Below are 23,795 nucleotides of genomic sequence, written 5' to 3' on the forward strand. Positions count from 1 at the left end.
CCACTTGGGGGAGGGGCAGAGCAGAGCCGATCCCCGAGCCTGGATCAGGCCCAGCGGCCCGCCAGCGTGGCAGTCACATCACTCCATTTGGAGTAGGGGCAGAGCAGAGCCGCAGCCCGCGCCCAGAACAGGCACAGCGACCTGCCGGGGTGGTAGTCACGACAACCCAATTGGAGAAGGGGCAGAGCAGAGCCGCCGCCCACGCCTGCAAGGTAGTCAGATCCGCGACTAACTGGTGGAACAGGCCCAGGGGTTCACGGACGTGGTGACGTGGTAGACACGTCACACCAATAGGAGGAAGGGCAGAGCAGAGCCGCTGCCAGCGCCTCCAAGGTAGGCAGACCTGCGACCGACCGGCAGAACAGTCCCAGCGGCCCACCAGCGTGGTAGACAGATCACCCCAATTGGAGGAGGAGCAGAGCTGCCGCCCGCCCCTGCAAGGGAGACTTTTCAACTATACAAGAGCAATATAAATATATAGGGGGAAAAATTTCAAAAACACAATAGTTTCACTAAGCAGAAAGAAACACGAGCAATATGAAAAGACAAGGAAAGAAAGGACCACAAGCAATGCAGGTCAACTCAACTTTAGAAGAGGTTATAGCTGCAGCAGATGGAATGTCAGATAAAGAATTCAGGATATACATGCTGCAAATGATCTGGAGTCTCAAGGAAGACATTAGACAGCAAAATCAGACAATGAAAGATCATTTCGACCACTTCGACAATGTATTACATAAACAAATCCAAGAAGCAAAAGATCAACTATACAGGGAGATAGAGGTAATAAAAAACAAACAAACAGAAATCCTAGAAATGCAGGAAGCAATAAACCAACTTAAAAACTCAATTGAGAATACTACCAGCAGAGTAGAACACTTAGAAGATAGAACATCAGACAATGAAGACAAAGTATTTCAACTTGAAAAGAACATAGATAGCTCAGCAAAACTGTTAAGAAACCATGAGCAGAACATCCAAGAAATATGGGATAATATAAAGAGACCAAACTTAAGAGTCATTGGGATACAGGAAGGTATAGAGGTCCAAACCAAAGGAATGAACCACCTATTCAATGAAATAATACGAGAAAACTTCCCAGACTTGAAGAATGAGACAGAATCCCAAATCCTAGAAGCATACAGGACGCCGAATGTGCAAAATCATAAGAGATCCACACCTAGACACATTATAATGAAGATGCCCAACATACAGAATAAGGAGAGAATTTTAAAAGCTACAAGAGAAAGGAAGCAGATTACATTTAGGGGTAAACCAATCAGGATAACAGCTGATCTTTCAACACAGACTCTGAAAGCTAGAAGATCCTGGAATCACATATTTCAAAAACTGAAAGAAAATGGGTTCCAACCAAGAATCATGTATCCAGCGAAATTAAGCTTCAGGATGGAAGATGAAATTAAAACCTTCCACGATAAACAAAAGTTAAAAGAATTTGCAGCTAGAAAACCATGTCTTCAAAACATCCTCGGCAAAACATTACAGGAAGAGGAAATGGAAAATAACAATGAATACCAACAGTGGGAGGTAGGACAGTAAAGGGGGGGGAAATAATCAAAAAAGGAAAACAAACCATGTTTAGTAACATAAATAAACAATTATGGCTGGAAGAACAACCCATATCTCAATAATAACCCTAAATGTTAATGGCTTAAACTCACCAATCAAGAGACACAGACTAGTAGAATGGATCACAAAACAAGACCCAACAATATGCTGCCTACAGGAGACACATTTGATAGGAAAAGACATACATAGACTGAAGGTGAAAGGTTGGGAAAAATCATATCACTCATATGGACTTAGGAAACAAGCAGGAGTGTCCATACTCATATCAAATAAAATAGATTTCAAGCCAAAGTTAATCAAAAGGGATAAAGAGGGACACTACATACTGCTCAAGGGAACCATACACCAACAAGACATAACTATCATAAATATATATGCCCCAAACAATGGTGCAGCTATGTTCATCAAACAAACTCTTCTTAAGTTTAAGAGTCTAATAGACCAACATACAATAATCATGGGAGACTTCAACACACCTCTCTCACCACTAGACAGATCTTCCAAACAAAAGTTGAATAAGGAAACTATAGAACTCAATAACACAATTAATAACCTAGACTTAATTGATATATATAGAATATACCACCCAACATCAAGCAGTTACACTTTTTTCTCAGCAGCACATGGATCCTTCTCAAAAATAGATCATATATTATGTCACAGGGCAACTCTTAGACAATATAAAGGAGTGGAGATAATACCATGCATCTTATCTGATCATAATGGAATGAAACTGAAAATCAACGATAAAAGAAGGAAGGAAAAAACATGCATCACTTGGAGAATGAACAATTGGTTACTAAATGATCAATGGGTTATAGAAGACATCAAGGAGGAAATTAAAAAATTCTTAGAGATAAATGAAAGCACAGACACAACATATCGGAATCTATGGGACACATTAAAAGCAGTTCTAAGAGGAAAATTCATTGCTTGGAGTTCATTCCTTAAAAAAAGAAAAAACCAACAAATAAATGATCTCATACTCCATCTCAAAATCCTAGAAAAAGAAGAGCAAAACAACAGCAAAAGAAGTAGAAGGCAAGAAATTATTAAAATCAGAGCTGAAATTAATGAAATCGAAACAAAAGAAACAATTGAAAAGATTGACAAAACTAAAAGTTGGTTCTTTGAAAAAATAAATAAAATCGACAGACCCTTAGCCATGCTAACGAAGAGAAGAAGAGAGAGAAATCAAATTACTAGCATACGGGATGAAAAAGGCAATATCACAACAGACACTTCAGAAATACAGAAGATAATCAGAAACTATTTTGAATCCTTATACTCCAATAAAATAGAAGATAGTGAAGGCATCGATAAATTTCTTAAGTCATATGATCTGCCCAGATTAAGGCAGGAGGATATAGACAACCTAAACAGACCAATATCAATTGAGGAAATAGAAGAAACCATCAAAAGACTACCAACTAAGAAAAGCCCAGGACCGGATGGGTATACAGCAGAGTTTTACAAAACCTTTAAAGAGGAACTAACACCAATACTTTTCAAGCTATTTCAGGAAATAGAAAAAGAGGGAGAACTTCCAAATTCTTTCTACGAGGCCAACATCACCCTGATTCCTAAACCAGACAAAGACAATTCAAAGAAAGAAAACTACAGACCAATATCTCTAATGAACCTAGATGCAAAAATCCTCAATAAAATTTTGGCAAATCGGATTCAAAAACATATCAAAAAAATTGTGCACCATGATCAAGTAGGATTCATCCCTGGGATGCAAGGCTGGTTCAATATACGGAAATCAATTAATGTTATTCACCACATCAATAGACTTAAAAATAAGAACCATATGATCATCTCGATAGATGCAGAAAAAGCATTCGACAAAGTACAGCATCCCTTTATGTTCAAAACGCTAGAAAAACTAGGGATAACAGGAACTTACCTCAACATTGTAAAAGCAATCTATGCTAAACCTCAGGCTAGCATCATTCTGAATGGAGAAAAATTGAAGGCATTCCCTCTAAAATCTGGAACAAGACAGGGATGCCCTCTCTCACCACTTCTGTTCAACATAGTTATCGAATCACTGGCCAGAGCAATTAGACAGACGAAAGAAATTAAAGGCATAAAAATAGGAAAAGAAGAACTTAAATTATCACTATTTGCAGATGACATGATTCTATACCTAGCAGACCCAAAAGGGTCTACAAAGAAACTATTAGAGCTAATAAATGAATTCAGTAAAGTGGCAGGATATAAAATCAACACACATAAATCAAAGGCATTCCTGTATATCAGCGACAAATCCTCTGAAATGGAAATGAGGACAACCACTCCATTCACAATATCCCCCCCAAAAATAAAATACTTAGGAATCAACCTAACAAAAGAGGTGAAAGACTTATACAATGAAAACTACAGAACCCTAAAGAGAGAAATAGAAGAGGATCTTAGAAGATGGAAAAATATACCCTGTTCATGGATAGGCAGAACTAACATCATCAAAATGACAATATTACCAAAAGTTCTCTATAGGTTTAATGCAATACCAATCAAAATCCCAAAGGCATTTCTTATAGAAATAGAGAAAGTAATCATGAAATTCATATGGAAAAATAAAAGACCCAGAATAGCAAAAACAATGCTAAGCAGGAAGGGTGAATCAGGCGGTATAGCGATACCAGACTTCAAACTATACTACAGAACAATAGTAACAAAAACAGCATGGTACTGGTACCAAAACAGGCGGGTGGACCAATGGTACAGAATAGAGGACACAGAAACCAACCCACAAAACTACAACTATCTTATATTTGATAAAGGGGCTAAAAGCATGCAATGGAGGAAGGATAGCATCTTCAACAAATGGTGCTGGGAAAACTGGAAATCCATATGCAACAAAATGAAACTGAATCCCTTTCTCTCGCCATGCACTAAAGTTAACTCAAAATGGATCAAGGAGCTTGATATCAAATCAGAGACACGGCGTCTGATAGAAGAAAAAGTCGGCTACGATCTACATACTGTGGGGTCGGGCTCCAAATTCCTCAATAGGACACCCATAGCACAACAGTTAATAACTAGAATCAACAAATGGGACTTACTCAAACTAAAAAGTTTTTTCTCAGCAAAAGAAACAACAAGAGAGGTAAATAGGGAGCCTACATCCTGGGAACAAATCTTTACTCCTCACACTTCAGATAGAGCCCTAATATCCAGAGTATACAAAGAACTCAAAAAATTAGACAACAAGATAACAAATAACCCAATCAACAAATGGGCCAAAGACATGAACAGACACTTCTCAGAGGAGGACATACAATCAATCAACAAGTACATGAAAAAATGCTCACCATCCCTAGCAGTCAGAGAAATGCAAATCAAAACCACCCTAAGATACCATCTCACTCCAGTAAAATTGGCAGCCATTAGGAAGTCAAACAACAACAAGTGCTGGCGAGGATGTGGGGAAAAGGGTACACTTGTTCATTGTTGGTGGGACTGCAAATTGGTGCAGCCAATCTGGAAAGCAGTATGGAGATTTCTTGGAAAGTTGGGAATGGAACCACCATTTGACCCAGCTATTCCCCTTCTCGGTCTATTCCCTAAAGACCTAAATAGAGCATGCTACAGGGACACTGCTACATCGATGTTCATAGCAGCACAATTCACAATAGCAAGACTGTGGAACCAACCTAGATGCCCTTCAATAGACGAATGGATAAAAAAAAATGTGGCATTTATACACAATGGAATATTACTCTGCATTAAGAAATGACAAAATCATAGAATTTGGAGGGAAATGGATGGCATTAGAGCAGATTATGCTGAGTGAAGCCAGCCAATCCCTAAAAAACAAATGCCAAATGTCTTCTTTGATATAAGGAGAGTAACTAAGAACAGAGTAGGGATGAAGAGCATGAGAAGAAGATTAACGTTAAACAGGGACGAGAGGTGGGAGGGAAAGGGAGGGAGAAGGGAAATTGCATGGAAATGGAAGGAGACCCTCAGGGTTATACAAAATTACATACAAGAGGTAACGAGGGGAAAGGGAAAAATAATACAAGGGGGAGATATGAACTGCAGTAGAGTGGGTAGAGAGAGAAGAGGGGAGGGGAGGGGAGGGGAGGGGGGTAGTAACGGATAGGAAAGGCAGCAGAATACAACAGACCCTAGTATGGCAATATATAAATCAATGGAAGTGTAACTGATGTGATTCTGCAATTTGTAAACGGAGTAAAAATGGGAGTTCATAACCCACTTGAATCAAAGTGTGAAATATGATATATCAAGAACTATGTAATGTTTTGAACAACCAACAATAAAAAAAAATAAATAAATAAATAAAAAAAAAAAAAGTTAATGTAAGACCTGGAGGTATGGCTCAGAGATGGTGTTCACCCTGGGTTCAATCTCCAGAACTGCAAAAAGGAAAAAAAAAATAAAAAAAAAATAAAAAAAAAAATAAATGTAATGATGCTCCATTAACCTTCCTAAGAAGAGCTTTAGTAGGAAAGTAAAACAGAGCCAGAGTTACGGAAGGAGATATGGTAGTAGAAAAACATCTTTGGGATATGTGGTTGCCAGCTTTAAAGACACAAGGGTACAGAAAGAAATAAGTGGAGTCATTAGATTTTGGAAAAGGTGAAGAAATGGATTCTTTGCCAAAGCATCTAAAAAATAATATAGACTGCACAATACCTTGATTTCAACACAATAAAATTCATTTTGGACTTCTGGCATGAAAAATGGCAAGAAGTTTTTTGTTGTTTTAAGACTTTAAATATGTAGTAACTTCTTACAGCAGATATAGAAAACTAATACAACGACTTTTGTTTCTGATTGTGTCATATTTTTCTGTTAGAAAAAATGAAAAATATTTAAAATTTAAAATAAAAACATACCTTTTATTCTTAAAAAAAAAAAAAAAAGAAAGAAAGAGAATGTGAACTAAGGCGTGCAAATCTAGGTATCTGTGACAGAGTTCTCTTTTTCTGAACATTAGTGAACCAGAATAAGGCTGAACACTGGCTGGTAATATGATCAATAGCTTGGTCATGAGTCATGATTGTTAGGCTCTTTAGCGGGTCACTTCCCTTGCTTTCATGGAAGGCTGGATAACTTGCTTATGAGCTGAGAGTGGAACCCTGGTATCCCAACACAGTACTACATGTGGAAATATTTCATAGAGATGTTTTAAGTCAGTGCACTTTCTTTAGGGGTAAGGCAAGATTGTAGACCCCAGTTATGTCATATAGCTATGAATTCTACTCTACTCCTTCAACAGAGCTCCGTTAGCCTTTCTAAGCCCTCATTCCTTCATTATATAAAATGTAGTGTTATCCTGAGGGTTTGAAAGGAAAAATATACATGAAGATGTTTTTAAAACCTTGAAGTACCGTGTGAGTATGACTTGTGTAATTTCTTAATAAGTCTGTTGATTTGTCACAGCCTCCACATGGCCCAATTGTCAGCCAAATGATCCTGTTAAATACAGCCCTTGAGCCAACTCCCAAGGAACATGTGCATAAAAGGAGACAGATGAGGCACAAATGTGTTTGATTTTATCACTTGGCAGGGTTGGATGACAGGCTTGGGTGGGGGTGGCAAGAATGAGAGTGAGTCAAGACTGACAGAAATGTAAGAAGCATATATGGTGGTGTTCTTTTCTTAAACTTTGTCTTTACATCAAAGTTTTAACTTGCTAATACGATTGCTGGTTCTTTGAGGAAGTGGTTTGGAGGTGAGGAGATAGTTATCTCAGGTATCAGACCTGTATTCAAACTTTGGTGGTGACCACAGACACATTAATCTCTCTGAACCTTAGGGTTTTTTTACTGATTAAAATGGAAGATTAATACCTACCTACCTCTGAGGGACATTGTGAAGACTGAATCCGTGGGCGTTTGTATGTATTCGTCATTTATTGAAGCTTTCTTATAATTATTACAAAGTTTCTTAAATGTTGCCAGTTAGGTGCTTAAATATTTGTTTATATGCTTAAAAATTATTAATAGTTGTAACAGTCATAGAAAATTGTTATGAGTACTCACAGGAACCAAATCTGAATTAAGAAATGTGTACACTTGGCCTTTCATATCTGCAGGTTCCACATCCTTGGATTCAACCAAACGTAGATTGAAATTATTAAAAAATTGCATCTGTACCAAACATGTACAACATAGTATAACAATGACTTACCCAATATTTATATTATAGTAGTTATTACAAGTAACCTAGAGATAATTTAAAGTAAATGGGAGGCTTGTGTAGGTTTTGTGCAAATATCATAGCATTTTATATGAGGGACTTAAATATCTATGGATTTTAGTATCTCCAGAGGATGGGGGAATCCTGGGACCAATGCCCTGGAATGCTGATGGACAATTATCTTACTTATGTCCTTGGACTCAGAGTAAAGAAAAGTGGGGGTAGAGTAAGGGAGAGATCAACTCATCTATCTGAAATATCTTTCTTGAAGCTATAGGAGATGGAGGAAAAAATAATCATCACATTAACAGTCAGAAAATCATTATCATATACCTGGTAATCTAGTTATAAAAGTTTCAAGTATATGTAGTTAGTTTTAAATAACTTACAATTATAAAAAAAAAAAGACTACTCAAAATTTCATAACTACTTTTTTTTCTTCAGTTTTTAGTTTATTAGAGCTAGTGACTGGTCTTGATAGCTCTGAAATAGCATCTTGTATATTTCACTCCTTCATTAACTGAGCAGCTGCTAATAGCTTGCCCTCTCTTGACACTGATGAAGGCTTATGAAATATTAACAAAATGTGATAAGTACTTCTCAGGAACTTTGCTTGGAAGGATAGCTGACCAGAATGTTGAAGGAATTACTTTTAATAATATGCATATTTCTTTAACCTATCATTTCACCACTTCTGGGCCTATGTTAACCCTCAGTTCCAGTTAAAGTGACCTTTCTCACAGGTCTGTTAAGCTTTGTTGCTCTGTCTTTATTCTCATGGCATTTCTCCTGTCTGAATACACTTCTACCCCTGTTTTCTTTTTCTTTTTTTAACTGTAATACATTTTATTTCATTGGGAAAAATCTGAATAAAGAGTCAAATTTTGTTCCCTTGAAGAAAACATTACCACAGCTTAAATAAATTGGGGGGAAGGGGGAGGGTAAGAGTGCTCATACTGGTTCTGCCACTATCTTACCTGACTCCGAGGCCCTATTAGATGGGAGTCACAGGTGCCCAAGAGAATTCTGCTAGGCCTTCTAAATGGCCTTGAGAGCAGCTGTTAACATCTGCTTTCTCATTGCTTGGAAATGGAAGGAGACCCTCATTGTTATACAAAATTACATATAAGAGTTTGTGAGGGGAATGGGAAAAAAATAAGGAGAGAAATGAATTACAGTAGATGGGGTAGAGAGAGAAGATGGGAGGGGAGGGGAGGGGGGATAGTAGAGGATAGGAAAGGTAGCAGAATACAACAGTTACTATTATGGTATTATGTAAAAATGTGGATGTGTAACCGATGTGATTCTGCAAGCTTTGTAATGTTTTGAATAACCAATTTAAAAAAAAAAAAAGAAACAAACAAACAAAAAAAAGAGAATTCTCTAATGACCTCCTTCAAGCTTAAAACATTCTGAATTCAATGCTATGGTTTGGAGTATGAAGAAGACTAGAGAGATCTACGGTCCAGCATGAGGACTATAGTTAATAATATTGTGTAGAACACTGGACATTTGCTAAGGGAATAGAATTTAGGTGAATTTACAACAAGGAAGGGAAGAAAAGAAAGAAGAAAAGCTTACCATGTGAAATGATCCTATCTTATTTTACTGGACTATTGTCATTTCTTCATCATGTATGTATATCATAATATTGTAGTTCACAATTTAATTTTATACAACAAAACATTACAGGATCATCAGTTTGACCTGGGAGATCACTCATACTTGCATTCTAAACACTCACAACTACCATACTTTTCATCTAGTATTTTGCATTTAGTTCTTATTCACTTTTACTCTGAATGTGTCTGTAGATCCTTAACACATGGGTTTTTTATGGTTCTTCTAGTTCTTTGGGTTCTTAGGACTTTTTAGAAACACAGGCATTCTTATTTTCTTTACTATCCTGATAAGCTTGCACAACTTTACAGAACAATGAATATTTTCTGAATACTCCATCACTGGTTCCATATTTTAATTCCATCCTCAATCTGTTAGCTAAGCCTGCCTTTATATTGCATGTGAATTATGGTGTAAAACTAAATATTTTGTTTCTTAAGTGGCTTGCCTCTCTTCCATTACTGAATATGTCCATACCTTATTGCATAATCAAGTTTCTATCTCAATTTAGAAAGTGACTTTTATGTTATGAATATATGCACTTAAGGGCATTGTTATGGGCTGAATAATGGTCTTTACAAAATGTCCATATCCTAGTTCTTGGAACCTGTGAATATAGCCTTAAATAGAAAAGTAATCTTTGTATCGCTTCTCGGCCTTTTGGCTAAGATCAAGTGTGTGAAAAATAAACTTTGTAGATATGATCATGTTTAAAAAAAACAAAAAAAAAAAAAAACATCTGCTTTCTGGCCCACAGACTGCCCAAATCCTGAGAGCTGCCATGGCGGTTATTAAAAATGTGTGAATAAACAGAATACACAAGGACTAGATTGGTGTCTAGTTCTTTTCAGCTAATTACAGGCAGTACCACTTGAACTAGGACGGAAATATATAATTTATCAAAATATAGTTCTAATATATAGAAAAACATCTTAATTCTCTGAGGCCAAGACTCACCGCTTTTTAGATTCGCAAAGCCATTGAGTGAACCCAGAACTGGCTAGGGAACAGTGAGGCAAGGCCTCCTTTGTGGGGTGTGCCAGTCACCTACTCTGTAATCAGATGAAGAAAAACCAGGTCATTTGCTGATTTTGTGAGAGGGCCCGGGACTCACTAAAGGCCAAACAGACAAGACACTCTTGGATTAGTTCCAACTCCTTATAAACCTTAAAATAGAATTTGAAGTCTTGGACCAATGTCCTATGTCCATGAGAATCAAGGTTGAACAGGTTATTGATCTGATTGGTTTGTTGCCATAGTACCAACGTGTCATACTCTTTTTCATTTTTCCCCCTCAAAATCCAAGTGGTTAAGGGATTGGTTGGGGAAATCTTGGGGAAGTTGTTGGCATGCTCCCCAGCCTGGACGTTCAGGTGCACATGCAGTTTGCCACCAGTGAAGAGGGCCATTCTGGTGGAGTGGAGTGCAGACAAATATGTTCTCCAGGGTGAAGGTGAACATGAAACAGCCCTCAGCACCACACTGTTGGGACAGTACCACCTTGCTGTCGGGGTCCTTCACCTCCACATGCATGCCCAGGCCAGGGTCGAGGGAAGGAAGACCACTTTTTGCTTCTCCCGTATCTGGGTTCGATAGTTGCCGATGATTGTGGTCTGGTCCAGGATTCCCTTAATGAAATAATGCTTCTCCATCTCACAGAGGTGGAAATAGAGCCCCTGGGTCTACCATGCGGCCAGCGCAATGGTTTCATTAATGAGGTTCTTGGCATAAAAGTTAGCTAGCAGAGATCGAAATAAACACACAGACTCAGTTACCTTTTTCTATGACCAGGTCCCAGACGGCTCCCCTCTCTGGTTCCCTCCTGTAACCGCCCGGCAGGGCAGCAAGGATTACTCAGGGCTAGCAGGAGAGAGAGAGAGAGGGCACGCCAGGGAGTAGCCTTTTATTGGGGAGCAAGAAATTCAGGGGAGAATTCCATCCAATGAAGGTTGAAGGGGGGGCCGCACTCCAAGGTCAGGGTCAGTGATTGGGCCTCCGGGGTCAGTGGTCAGTTACACCCCCACACGGACAGGTTCTCTCAACAGGAGAGGGCCGGGAAAGCTCTGACGCAGCCAGAGCGCCTCAGACCCTAACCGGGAGTCACCCAGTCACGTGTGAGAATGGCTCCCGACACCTGGGCAGTGGCAGCACATATCATGAGCAACAGTAAGGCCAGTCACCCCATAATTGGCAGCCTCCTATCCCTATCACCTCCCCTGGTTGCTTTTTCCTATTCTTTCTTTTAACATTTAACTGTGCCATGTAGTGTAACACTATAGTATTCTGTCTTGTGTTCAGTTTCATTTATAAAAGTTTTATTCCCTGGATTATAAATTCTTTAAAAGTAGGGCCCAACTTGTATCAGGAGGCCTTTATTGCTTTTGCCTCACACAGTGCTGGAGAAAGAGTAGTATTTAAATTGTCTGGAGTCAGACAGACATGAATTTGCAGCTTTGCTCTGCCACTTACCAGCTGTGTAACTTTGGGCAAATAACTTCTTTGAGCTGCCTTCTTCATTTACAAAGTAGCAGTAATGCCTTGTAATAATATATACAATACTAATTTAATAAGAGTTCAATAAAGGTTAAATTCTACTATTGTTATTCTTTAACTGAACCATGGTTTATTGAGTACCTGCATGTGTTAGGCACAGTACTGAGTCCTGGGTCCTGTGAGCTGGTGTAGAACACACCAGATACCATCTCTGCCTTTATGGAGCTTTTTGGAACAATAGAGAACATGAACAACAAATAAAATATAATTATAAATATGATAAGCACAAGGAGAAAAGAAATAACCACAGAAGAATAATTGACAGAGGTCTTTTTATCTGGGGCATTAGGAAGGACTTGTTAAATTGATATTTAAAGATGAATAGAATTTTGCCAGGAGGGGGTATACCAGGCAGAGAGAACAGCATGCTCACAAGTCCCAGGACTAGAAAGAGCTTGGTGTACTCAAAGATTTGGAAGAAGGCCAATGTGGTTGTAGCGGAGGAACTGACGAAGCAAGTCCCCAGTCCCAGTGGGTGAGCAGCAAGCTTTTTGTTTCTGGCAACTCAGTCAGCTGACAATTGGAACATCTCTCTTCTTCACTTTCTTTTCTTTGAATGGGACCAATGTGTAAAAAATGTTGAAGCTTTGGGAATGTCACTCATTTACTGGGCATGATTAGAATGAGTTGTTCTGTGGAAGTGAATTTTTCAAAAATTAAGCCTGCTCCCATCTTTAAAAATATTTTTAGTGTTGTAGACAGACACAATACCTTCATTTTATTTATTTATTTTTATGTGGTGCTGAAGATGGAACCCAGTGCCTCACATGGGCTAGGCAAGTGCTCTATCGCTGAGCCACAACCCTAGCCTAATCTGCCCTTTTAAGTGCCAAAAATTTTATTGTGTTAATGAAAATTTTTCTAAAATATTTATCAGCCTTCTTAGTCTACAGTATGACCCTGGATCATTAAGAAGAGATTAAATTATGCTTCACCATGACTCAAATTATTTTAATGTTTTATGGCATTTAATGCCTACAACACCATCCAGATACATGGGGCTATTTTCTTCTGTTTTCAGTGACCCATTTTTATAAGCTCGGCACCATTGTCTGCTTATTTAAGTTCACTTTTTTTTTTTTGTTCTACAGAAACCATATTTCAATATCTTGTTCCTTCTTGCCACAATTCTATGTGTCTCTAGATACATCATTCCCCAAATATGACTTGTTTCCTCTGTAAGCTAAGAAAGCAGATTTTTAACAAACCACAACTCTAACAAGCTTAGAAAATTGAATTAGAGTGCTGGTGTGCAAGTTCCTCTTAGAGGTCGAGTGCACAGGTTTATAATGCGTACTAATGCTGCATCAGAAGACCCCATTGCTTCCTTAGCATGTGTCCAGGTTGCTGAGATGTCTAGATTATGGGGCTGCTGTTGTAAAATGTGTATTGTGGAACAGGGATCTGGTTTGTTGTTCTTTAAAAAACAGATAAACAGCAGTGGAAAAACAAACCAAATGACTAAATTATTGATGAGTCATAGAATTTTAAAGCTTAGAGGTACCAGAAAGATTGTTAATGCAGTCCCCTCCCCCACGTTGATGCTAGATTGCACTGCCTGAGTTCACATAGCTTTTGGCAGAGCTGGAAATAAAATTCAGGCTGACTGATTATTAGCCCAGTATTCTCCTCTGTATCATCCTGCCTCTGAGAAAACACTAAATAATTGAATAGATTTGAAAACTTGTACTTTTTTATGTTTAGCTTTTCATTTCTAAGAATAGTCTCCATGAGAACTGGAACATTTGTGATCTTATTTTTGGCTCATGTTTTATGATCCTAGCTAGCAGCGCCTTATTTAACAGAACTGTACTCTGTTAAGATTCTCTTCCTGCCTGTAAAAGCATTGCCCATGTTGTATTCCAGACATCTTCTGCACATCACTGTATCCTGTCTCTGTATCACCCAGTTGGAGTTTGGAAGCCCAATCCTGGATTCTCAGTCTTCATGGAATCACCAGTGCCTCCCTTGCCTTTGTATGCTGTTTGATTTGATTCTTATTATTTCCATGAGTGAAGGAGCATAATTCATTTTTACTCCTGAGGAAATGGATTCCCAAGAGAGAAAATGATGTGTGCTGGCTTCCTAACCAGTTAGTTACTGGAGTAGGCTTTATGCTCTTTTTAAGCCTTTCCCCCCAGTTGCTAGGCTCTTTAATCAATTAAATGCCTAGCATGTACAGCCTTAATGTTTAGATTTCTGCATAAGAGAAGACTGTTTATAATAGTATAATAATCTCCATGTGCTCAGAGCATCCATTATCACTGCCATTTCCCTGTGCCCCAGGTAGGGTCCAGCACATGTTAGGTCCCCAGGCAGACTGTCAATCCTTTGTATCTGTGGATTACATTTATAGATTCAACCAATTTTGAATCGCAAGTACTCAGGAAAAAAAAATTACATCTATGCCTAGCAGGCATGGACTTTTTTCTTGTCATTATAACCTAAGCAACACAGTGTAATAACTACATACACAGTGTTTACATTGTATTTGGTGTAATCTGAAGATGATTTAAAGTACACAAAAGGGTGTGGTAGGTTCTGTGAAACACTATGCCATTGGATATAAGGAGATAAAGGACCTTGTGGGTTCAGAGAGGCTGCTCCTGAGGGTGAGATGGTGGGGTTTTCTGCAAGTGGCTTTTAACTTGCGACCTGCCATGGGAAAACTGATGCTCCATTGTGCCATTGTAAGTTCTTTCAGTATTTTACTGTTGATCAAGTGTGTAACTGAAGATAGACACAAGTTTCTCATGACTGAGTTTTTTCCCAACTACATTGGCTCTTGGGTCCAACTTACAGTTCTCTAAGCTTATAGTAACAGTAATTTAATTAAGCATCTAGTTTAATTAGGGGTGAAGACAAAGTTATTTTTGTGAAGAATGTTGTGCTTTGTGGCTTTTCTTCATTTCTGGACAGAACTAGGGGTTATTCATCCACATGATGGCTGAACTGGACATTGTGTTAATTCAGACTCTAAAGTGTGTGGTTGTCCTGCATTATGATGGCATGCAATAAGTGGGTGGGTGAATCCTGCATCATTCTCTCTCCAGGTGTATTTACTTCAGAGAGGAAGTACAAACTATCCCCTCCTTTCTAAGATGACTGTTAAACCTGTTTAACAGTCAGATGGTGACTGCAAATGTCAACCCAGAATTCTCCTATTAGGGGACCTATTAGGACCCTGGAAATCACCTTTCAACAAGTGATGAACAAAAGGCTCTGAAAGTGACTCTGAAAAGGTGAATCAGAGGATGATGAAGTTAGGATGTGGCATTGAGGAGTCGCCCTCAAATCAAGACAACTTTTGTTCCTGTGGCCCAACATGGCAGGGGCTCTCTGACTTATCCTATAACCTTCTGTTTTCTAATATAAAGAAGAAGAAACTAACTTGGTCTGTTTGTTTTTTTCCCCTCACCCGTTCATGTAAACTTTTCCACATTTTTTTTAACTAAAATTATCTTACGGTTTTGTTTTAAAAAATTATTCCTGCTAGCTGGGCATGATGGTGCATGCCTATAATCTCAGTGGCTTAGGAGATAGCTGTTGTTAATACTTTGACAAGTATCCCTCCAAATACCTTTTTTTTTTTGTCTGTTATATCCAAAAGTTATATTTTTAAAATATTTTTTAGTTGTAGATGGACACAATATATTTATTTTTACTTATTTTTTTATGTGGTGCTGAGGATCAAACAAATACCTTTTTAATCATAGAGACACACATGATGTTACACGCTATCCTATAACCTGATTTTTGCTCCATGTTATGTGTCTTTACATGTTAGTAAACACCTGGAACATTTTCAGTAGCACCTTGTATACTGGTTTATGACATAATGTTTGACAAATCTTACATTCTTCCCCTATAACATATGGATCTAGTAAAATCTCAGGGGTTGTTAGGTGGATAGGTGATAGTGTGTCAGATCACTGGTACAGAAGATGATACGGAGAGATGCTCAGTAACGGTTAGCTGCTAAACATCACACATGACATCTTTTTAAAGGTGTGTTATTATCCCCTTAGGATAAACTCCCAAGGGTGGGATTACTGAGTCACATGACATGAACGTCTTGGTCCTAGTTTGTGACACCAAAGAGCTTTCCAGAAAACCTTTGTCAGTTTAGCTACTCCCACCCACCATGCCAGAAGGTGCTCTGGTCTCACATTCTCACCAGACACATTTTATCATTTTTAAAAATCTTTGTCAGTCTGAAAGGTGAAAATGTCATCACATTATTTTTCTTTGATTACGGATGAGATCCTGTGGCTTTTCATATTTTAATTGTCCCTTTCTGTATCCTTTTATAAGTTGCTTGCTTATGCCTTTGCCTATTTTCAAAGACCTGTCTTTTTTTTTTTTTAATTATTGATTTGAAAACTCTTCAAGTATTAACCCTTTGCTGTGTGGCAAATAATTTTTTTTAAGTTTTTTCCCGCTTTCTGGTATGTTGCTATTTAATTTTTTATAATAATCAAAGAAAATCCTTATATTCTTATATTATGGGTTCTGTTTTTTTAAAATCATTTTTGTAAAGGTCTTCTTATTCTAAGATTATTAAAATATTCATTTATAGAACTAGTATTTTTATAATGTAACATAACATTTAAATCCTTGCTCTATCTGGAATGTATTTGAGAGTGGGGTTAAGAAAGAAGTTAGGAATTTGGCTTTTTTCCTCTGCAAATAACCAGTTTTTCCAACACTCCCTCACCACTATCTGTAAGTGCTAGCTTTGTCGTATGCTAAAAGAAATCTTGCTCTTTCCTGGACTCTGATTTGTTCCATTGATCTGTCTTGTCTATTTCCATGCCAGTAACTGTGTCAGGAGATTAATAAATCTTTCTAGAAGCTGCAATAGTTTCATGCTCATGTGCTCCAGAAAAAATCAAGCTGATATTTTACCTAGATGGTCTTAAACATTTTGCTTTCTGAGCTTCCTACTCTAAAGTATGGTTAAGTAATCTGAATTACCATATCTGCTCTTTGGCCTCTCTGGATACTGGTTTTTGGACTGTTAACCCGAGAAACAGAACATTGACCTAGTTTCCTTTAATTTTGACTTGGCTTTAGATCATACATGTGGCTGACTGACCAGAGAGATATGTTCTCAACTCTTCTTACACTCCCCATTTCAGTTATCTTTTTTATTTTCCTCTAATTTTTTTTTTTGGGGGGTGGGGGTAGAAGGACACAATGCCTTTACTTTATTTATTTATTTTTAAGTGGTGCTGAGGATCAAGCCAGGGCCTCATGTGTGCCAGGTGAGCACTCTACCACTGAGTCACAACCCCAGCCCCTCAGTTGTCTTTTTAACATATTTTTAATAATAGTGTTTGAGATACAGACATTCACTCTACTTCTGCTTGCTGAACTCCCCCTACTCCTATATGGTTTTATCTGGAACAGTATTTTAATACTGTGAAAAGTCATTGGTAATATTGTGTAAGAGGTTTTGAGTTTTCCCCTCCTGGAGAGATTATTCTGCATTTGAATTTTTTCTAACCACAAGGTGTATACTCTGCTCATATTTCTTTTGTTCTTCTTACTTTGTCTTGATTAGAACAATTGAACCAGCAGGTTGATTGTGTTCAGCTTAGTGTACTGTTGTAAACTGGCCCTGTCTTGCGTAAGTGATCCTGTGGCCTCATCTCAGCTTTCTTTGGGTCTTTGAAGCAGAAATAGTGCCAAACATGTTTCCTTTTTTCTATTTTTATTTTCCTTCTATTTCAACCTCAACTTTGTTTATCCTGCTCTTGAAATTTTTATTTATTTTAACAACTGCTTAATAGAATCTACTATATACTTAACACTTTGATAATCGGCAATATTAATAAAATTTTATTTGTGTTACCCTTTGAAATTTTCTAAAATACTTGCATATATGTTCCTGTTCTACCTGAACAACTACCTTCTACCACCATCTGCTCCCACCTCTGTAAGCTCTGCTTGAGTCTCAGTATACAGACCTTATTTCTTCATACTCAAATATTTGAATTTCTCTTCTGTATAGTCTACTCCTGGCCAAGACCTCTAGACACCTTTGTGTTTAAGGAATCTTTGCCAGTTTTTAACTATATAGAGTTGATGGTAACTATGGTGGGAAGGAGAGGAATTAAGTCATCACTGTACGGGTGAACACCCAAGAACACATACTAGCATTTAACAGTGTTTTGACTGGCTCCAAGGGCAAAGAAATAAACCCTATTCAGCCATTGTTTACTGACACCATGGTAACTAGGGTAAAAGGAAGATTATATACAGATCAATAATGTTGATAGCAGGGATTTGTGAGTACTGTAGACTTTTATGGAGATGTTTGTGAAGCACTTAAAAATGTTTAAGACCTTGTGCTAGACCTGATGGCTATACCACATTATGTGTCTGCCATTAAGAATTCATAGCATAGGGCTGAGAAGGTAGCTCAGTGGTGAACACTTGCCTAGCATGTGCAAGGGCCTGGATTCAGTCCCAGCTCCGGGGGGGAAAATGCTGGAGAATAATAACCTAGGAAGAGGGGACCACTTTGAGCTGTCATAGTTAGGGACTAGAAAGTTTGTTTTTACAGAAAGATTGGACTTGAGCTGTCCTTCAGATCTTTTGCACTGGGTAGGCCCTCCATTGTGGCTTCAAAAAGAAACCTCCAACATGCAATTCTGAGGAATAATGGACAGATTCAAAAGAACAGAACTTTTTTTTTAATATTTATTTTTTAGTTATAGTTGGACACAATACCTTTATTTTATTTGTTTTTATGTGTTGCTGAGGATCGAACCCAGGGCCTTGAACGTGCTAGGCCAGCGTTCTACCGCTGAGCCACAATCCCAGCCCCAGAATTTTTCTTTTTTGAAACCTGCATTTTTTTAAAGATTTCACTGGATGATTGCTCTATCAATCCTCCTGTCTTGGTCTCTTGAGTAGCTGGGAAGATAGGTGCTTAACACCAGGCTCGGCTCTGCATTCTCTGCTGACTTGCATTGTTTCTGAGGAAAAGTTCATTGCCCCTTAGCTCCCCTGTATGTGAACATCTTCCAGAGGTTTGGGGTTTTTTTCTCTATGGCTAGTTTCACACATTTTAAAATATGATGAGCCTTGTTTATCATGTTGCTGGAGCTTGGGGTTTGTGAGCTTCTTGGATCTCTGGCTTTATATTTTTCATCAAATTTGGGAAACTTTTGGCTACTATTTCTTCATTTTTTTGGTCCCTGCTACCCCAGTCTCCTACAATTGTGTGTGCATGTGTGCATTAGTTTGAAATTTTTATACAGCTCAATGATACTCTGTTATTTTTTCAGTTTCACTTTGAATAGTTTTCATTGGTATTCTTCAAGTTCCTGATCCATCCTTCAGTGTCTGATCTCCTGGTGATCCTATTCCATTGTATTTTTCTTTTTTTTTCCTTTTTTTTTTTTTTTAAGAATTTCAATATTTATTTTTAAGTTTTTGGCGTACACAACATCTTTGTTTGTATGTGGTGCTGAGGATCGAACCCGGGCCGCATGCATGCCAGGCGAGCGCGCTACCGCTTGAGCCACATCCCCAGCCCCCTCCGTTGTATTTTTCATCTCAGACATTGTAATTCTCATTTCTGCAAGTCCAATGTGGGTCCACTTTCATGTCTTTATTTAACAAACTCAATCTATTCTTTAAGTTTTTAACATAGGAGCACAGTTATAACTATTTTGAAGTTCTTGTCTACTAGTTCTATTATTTGTGTTATTTCTGAGTCAGTTTGGTAGATTTTTCTCTGTATTGTGAGTCCTGTTTTATTGTTTCTTGCATACTGAGTGTTTTTTTAATATTTATTTTTTAGTTGGACAAAGTACCTTTATTTTATTTTTATGTGGTGCTGAGGATCAAACCCAGGGCCCCGCACGTGCTAGGCAAGTGCTCTACTGCTAAGCCACAACCCCAGCCCCTGATTTTTTTTATTTAATGTTGGACATTGTGAATTTTATCTTGTTGAGTGCTAGATATTTTAGTATTCTTATAAATATTTTTGAACTTTGTTCTGGAACACAGTTATGTTACTTGGAAGCAGTTTCTTTTTGGTTTTGCTTTTAAACTTTTTAAAGCAGGACCAGAACAGCATTTAGTCTAGAATTAATTTTTCTTTACTTCTAGGGCAAACATTCTGAGTACTCTACTCAATTCCCTTGAAATATGAGGTTTTTCTAACTGTGCTTGTTGGGAACAGGAATCACTGTGGTCCTTTGTTAGGTCCAGATACTTTTCTCTCTAATCCTATCAGGTGATTCTTTCCCAGGCCTCAGGTAGTTTCCTCACATGTATGTGCTTACAGTACTCAGCAGAATCCTTTTTTTAGATGATTGAGGAGTCCCCTGTTTCAGTTTTCTGTCGCTAAAAGTGAATACCATGTGCTGAGTAATTATAAAGACTAGAGATAGAGGTTTATTTAGCTCACAGTTGTCAGCTGGGAAGTCGAAGAGCATGGCACTGGCATCTGGTGAGGGCCTTCTTGCTGCATCATAAGGTGGCAGAGGGCATCACACGGCGAGACAGAGCAAGTGTGTGAGCTGGGGTCCCTCTTCTTCTTCTTTTAAAACTACTAATGCCATCATGGGGTTCCATCTTCAGGGTCTAATCTAGGTTCCGTACCTACCAAAGGCCCTGTCTCCAAATGTCATTTGAATTGGGAGATTAAGTTTCCAACACATATATTCTTGGAGAACACATTCAACTCATAGCACCCCCTCTGTGATTGTGCAAGGTTTTCTTTCTGTGCAATTCTCTTCTCTAGTCTTCTATTCTGTGAACTCTGACCTCTTTGGCTTCCCTACGCTAGTTTTATTTCACCAATATAGGGAGACTTCTGCACTCTGCCTAGATGTCTCTTCCCTGTACTGTGGCCTAGAAATTCTCAGCAGATAGTAAGCTGGGGCAGTTCTAGGGTCCTCTTATATTGTTTCCTATCTTCCAGGGATCATTGTCTTCATTGCTTGTTGTTCAGTGTCTTGAAAACTTGTTTCATGTAATTTTGTTGGTTTTTTTTTCCTTTTTCTTTTATGTATGTAGAGGGGGTTACTGGGGATTGAACCCAGGGACACTCTTACATGGAGATTTATCTCTAACCCTTTTTATTATTTTTAAAATTTTGCAACAAGTATAAGTTGCTAAGACTGGCCTTGAACTCACAGTCTTCCTACCTCAGCCTCCCACATAGCTGGGATTAAAGGTATGCACTACTGCACCTGGCTTCTGTTCTCTGTGTTCTCCTTGTTTCATGTAGGAGGGTAAATTTGATCCCTGCTGCTCCATCTTGGCCAGAAGCAAAATTTCTCCCAGAACAGAACATTTAAATTTCATACTCATTTCTGTTATGAGGAAATTAAGTGGGTCTGGTTATAGTTTTTCACTTCATCTTCTTTTTCAGGACTTCCCAAATAGTTCTTTTAAAAAATGGATTCAATATTTGTTGAGTGCCTGTGGTACATGATGCTGTATGTTATTGCAAAAATGTATAGGCTCAATCCCTGAACCAGATGAGCTTCAGGTCTAGTGAGGGTCAGATAGGGTTCTTGTTGCTATAATTAAAATAAAGTTTTTGAAAGATATAAAATGATGCTGGAATGTAGAGAGACAAATGCACATTGTGTTAAAGATGATAAACAATGAGAATGTTGCCCACCCTTTCCTGGATACCTATTCCTTCTCCTATCCAATAGGGAGGATTGACTCTGTACTCTTGATCCCCCAACTCTTGTGGATATGTCTTCTTCCCACTTAACCTTTTTTTCCATTTGAGCTTTGGTCATACTGTTATGATTTCATTTTCTCTTTTACTTTCAGAAGTATAAGTGTGTTAAAGATTGAAATATAACAAGCCAGTTACGTTTACGCTAGGTAGATAAATCTTTTAAAAATGAGTTTGTACATTTTCAAAAGCAAATGTTAATTGGTTAATGGGAGGGAATGGTACAGAAGGTCAAGGGTAGCAGAAAACCACAATTGCAGTTAATAAGTCTGTTCTACATATCTAGAGGGACTCTTTGGGTGAAGAATGAGATCAATTATCATCTCGGTTGTTAAGGTGAGGCAGATGATTGCTAGTGACATCCAGTAATGCTTGTTGTGTGACTGATCAGTTGGAAAATTTGGGTAATGCAAGTGTGCACTGACAGGTCAGGTCTGAGGAGCATTACTTGAAAAGTAAGAGGTGCAGGCCTTCGCTGACTCAAGACAGATTATATTGTAGACTGGTCAAGACAACCAAGAGCTCAAGAACCGTGGATGATGGAATTTTTTTATTCATCCTAGCTAGTTTTACGACCGGAACCTTCTGTGGAAAAATAACCCATGTTTACATAACTGCTAGAACATGTGGTCTGTCTGGAGCTTGTGGTAGCTCTGGATATTTTCTGCTTTTCCCCAAGAAACTCATTGATGTAATTTCAGACACTGTCTCCTTGCTCAAGAGAACATGCGGTCTTGCTTTGTGTAAAATATCTTACAAAACACACTGCTGTGTCAGTGTGTAAGCTTTGGTTCCAAGAGTCTCTAGCAACCCTACTTCTTAGATGCTTGGCGAGCCTATATGTATGAATAGCCCTTCTGTCCTACAGAGACTATGAGAAGCTCTGCCTGAGCATTTGAGAGTTAACCAGTATTTATTCAGCAAATCCTTTGAGAGGCACTCATGGTGCTACTGGCAAAAATTGTGTAAGAGGGTCTTTTGACCTCAAAGGCACTTCCTACTTGGAGGGGAATAGCTTAGGTGAACTGAGGAGGACCACAAGAGAAAATCAGAAGATAAGCAAAACAGTTCATGTTTTGAGTTCTGTCTTTTCACACTTCTTGGTTGGGATTGGTGGTTTGGGTGACCAAGTAGCTGGTATCCCACCATTTTTAGACATGTTCTATTTTGAGATTGAGTTTGTGGTTTGGGAAGGATATAGTATAATCATTTTCAACAAATGCTTATTGAGTGTGCAGAGTATCCCTATGATAGACATAGAGAGTACCAAGAAATATAAAGTTACATGCTATGCTTGTAATGAGCTTCTCATATTTGGGAAGGCAAGACATATTTAAGATTTAAGATCCTGAGTCATAAGTCTTAATAAAAAAGCATAATCACCAACATTTAATAGAAATGTATACTAAATTATTAATAGGAACAGGGCTTGGGAAGGGGCCTTCACTTTTTGATATATGCACTATACTATATATAGTGTATAATTTCTGTATGGTGGACATTTTTATCAAGTGAAGCTACTATCTCATTGGAATTTTATTTTTTTATAAGTTAAAAAAAGGATATAGACTAGAAGACCATACATACTATGTTAACCTGAAATCTCTCTGTGTGGTAGGATTATGAACAATGCTTCATTTGTTATACCTCCTTATAATTGTCTGTTTTCTATAAATTATATATACATTGGGAAAAAACTCAAAAGCACCTCAATGATGATTACAAGTATTTTAATGAATGCACCATATTTTGGACAATACACTATCTCTTTTTTGCCTCCTGTCTCCTATCACAGTTCTAGTAAGGTTTATTATTATTATTATTTTATTAATATTACTATTGACTAAAAACAAGACAAGGCCATTTGCTTTTACCTCTTGTTATTTTGGTGTTAAACTGGAAGCAAAAGGAATGCAGCTATTAACTATTCAGTTATACTGTGAAGATGACCTAGAAAAATTTAAATTATGTTGATTGGGTTATAATTATGTCTGTCAATGTGGGCTCTATCTCTTGTTTTAAAGCATCCTAAGAATACTTTACCATATCTTTATATTTAGTTCTGGTGGAAAAAGCAATTAGATTATCCCATCTCCCCATCTGGTGCAGTGAAGAAAACTCATCTGCTTGGCTTACT

The 23,795-nt window shown here is 38.0% G+C and overlaps 1 protein-coding gene across 2 annotated transcripts in view; it reads left to right on the top strand.

The window, feature by feature from the left end:
• The window catches only part of Sort1 (sortilin 1), an 86,633-nt gene that overhangs the window by 9,949 nt on the left and 52,889 nt on the right, over positions 1-23,795 (top strand). The gene's annotated exons all lie outside the window — the stretch shown is intronic.

Source organism: Callospermophilus lateralis, chromosome 7, assembly GCF_048772815.1.
Source record: "Callospermophilus lateralis isolate mCalLat2 chromosome 7, mCalLat2.hap1, whole genome shotgun sequence".
NCBI lineage: Eukaryota > Metazoa > Chordata > Mammalia > Rodentia > Sciuridae > Callospermophilus > Callospermophilus lateralis.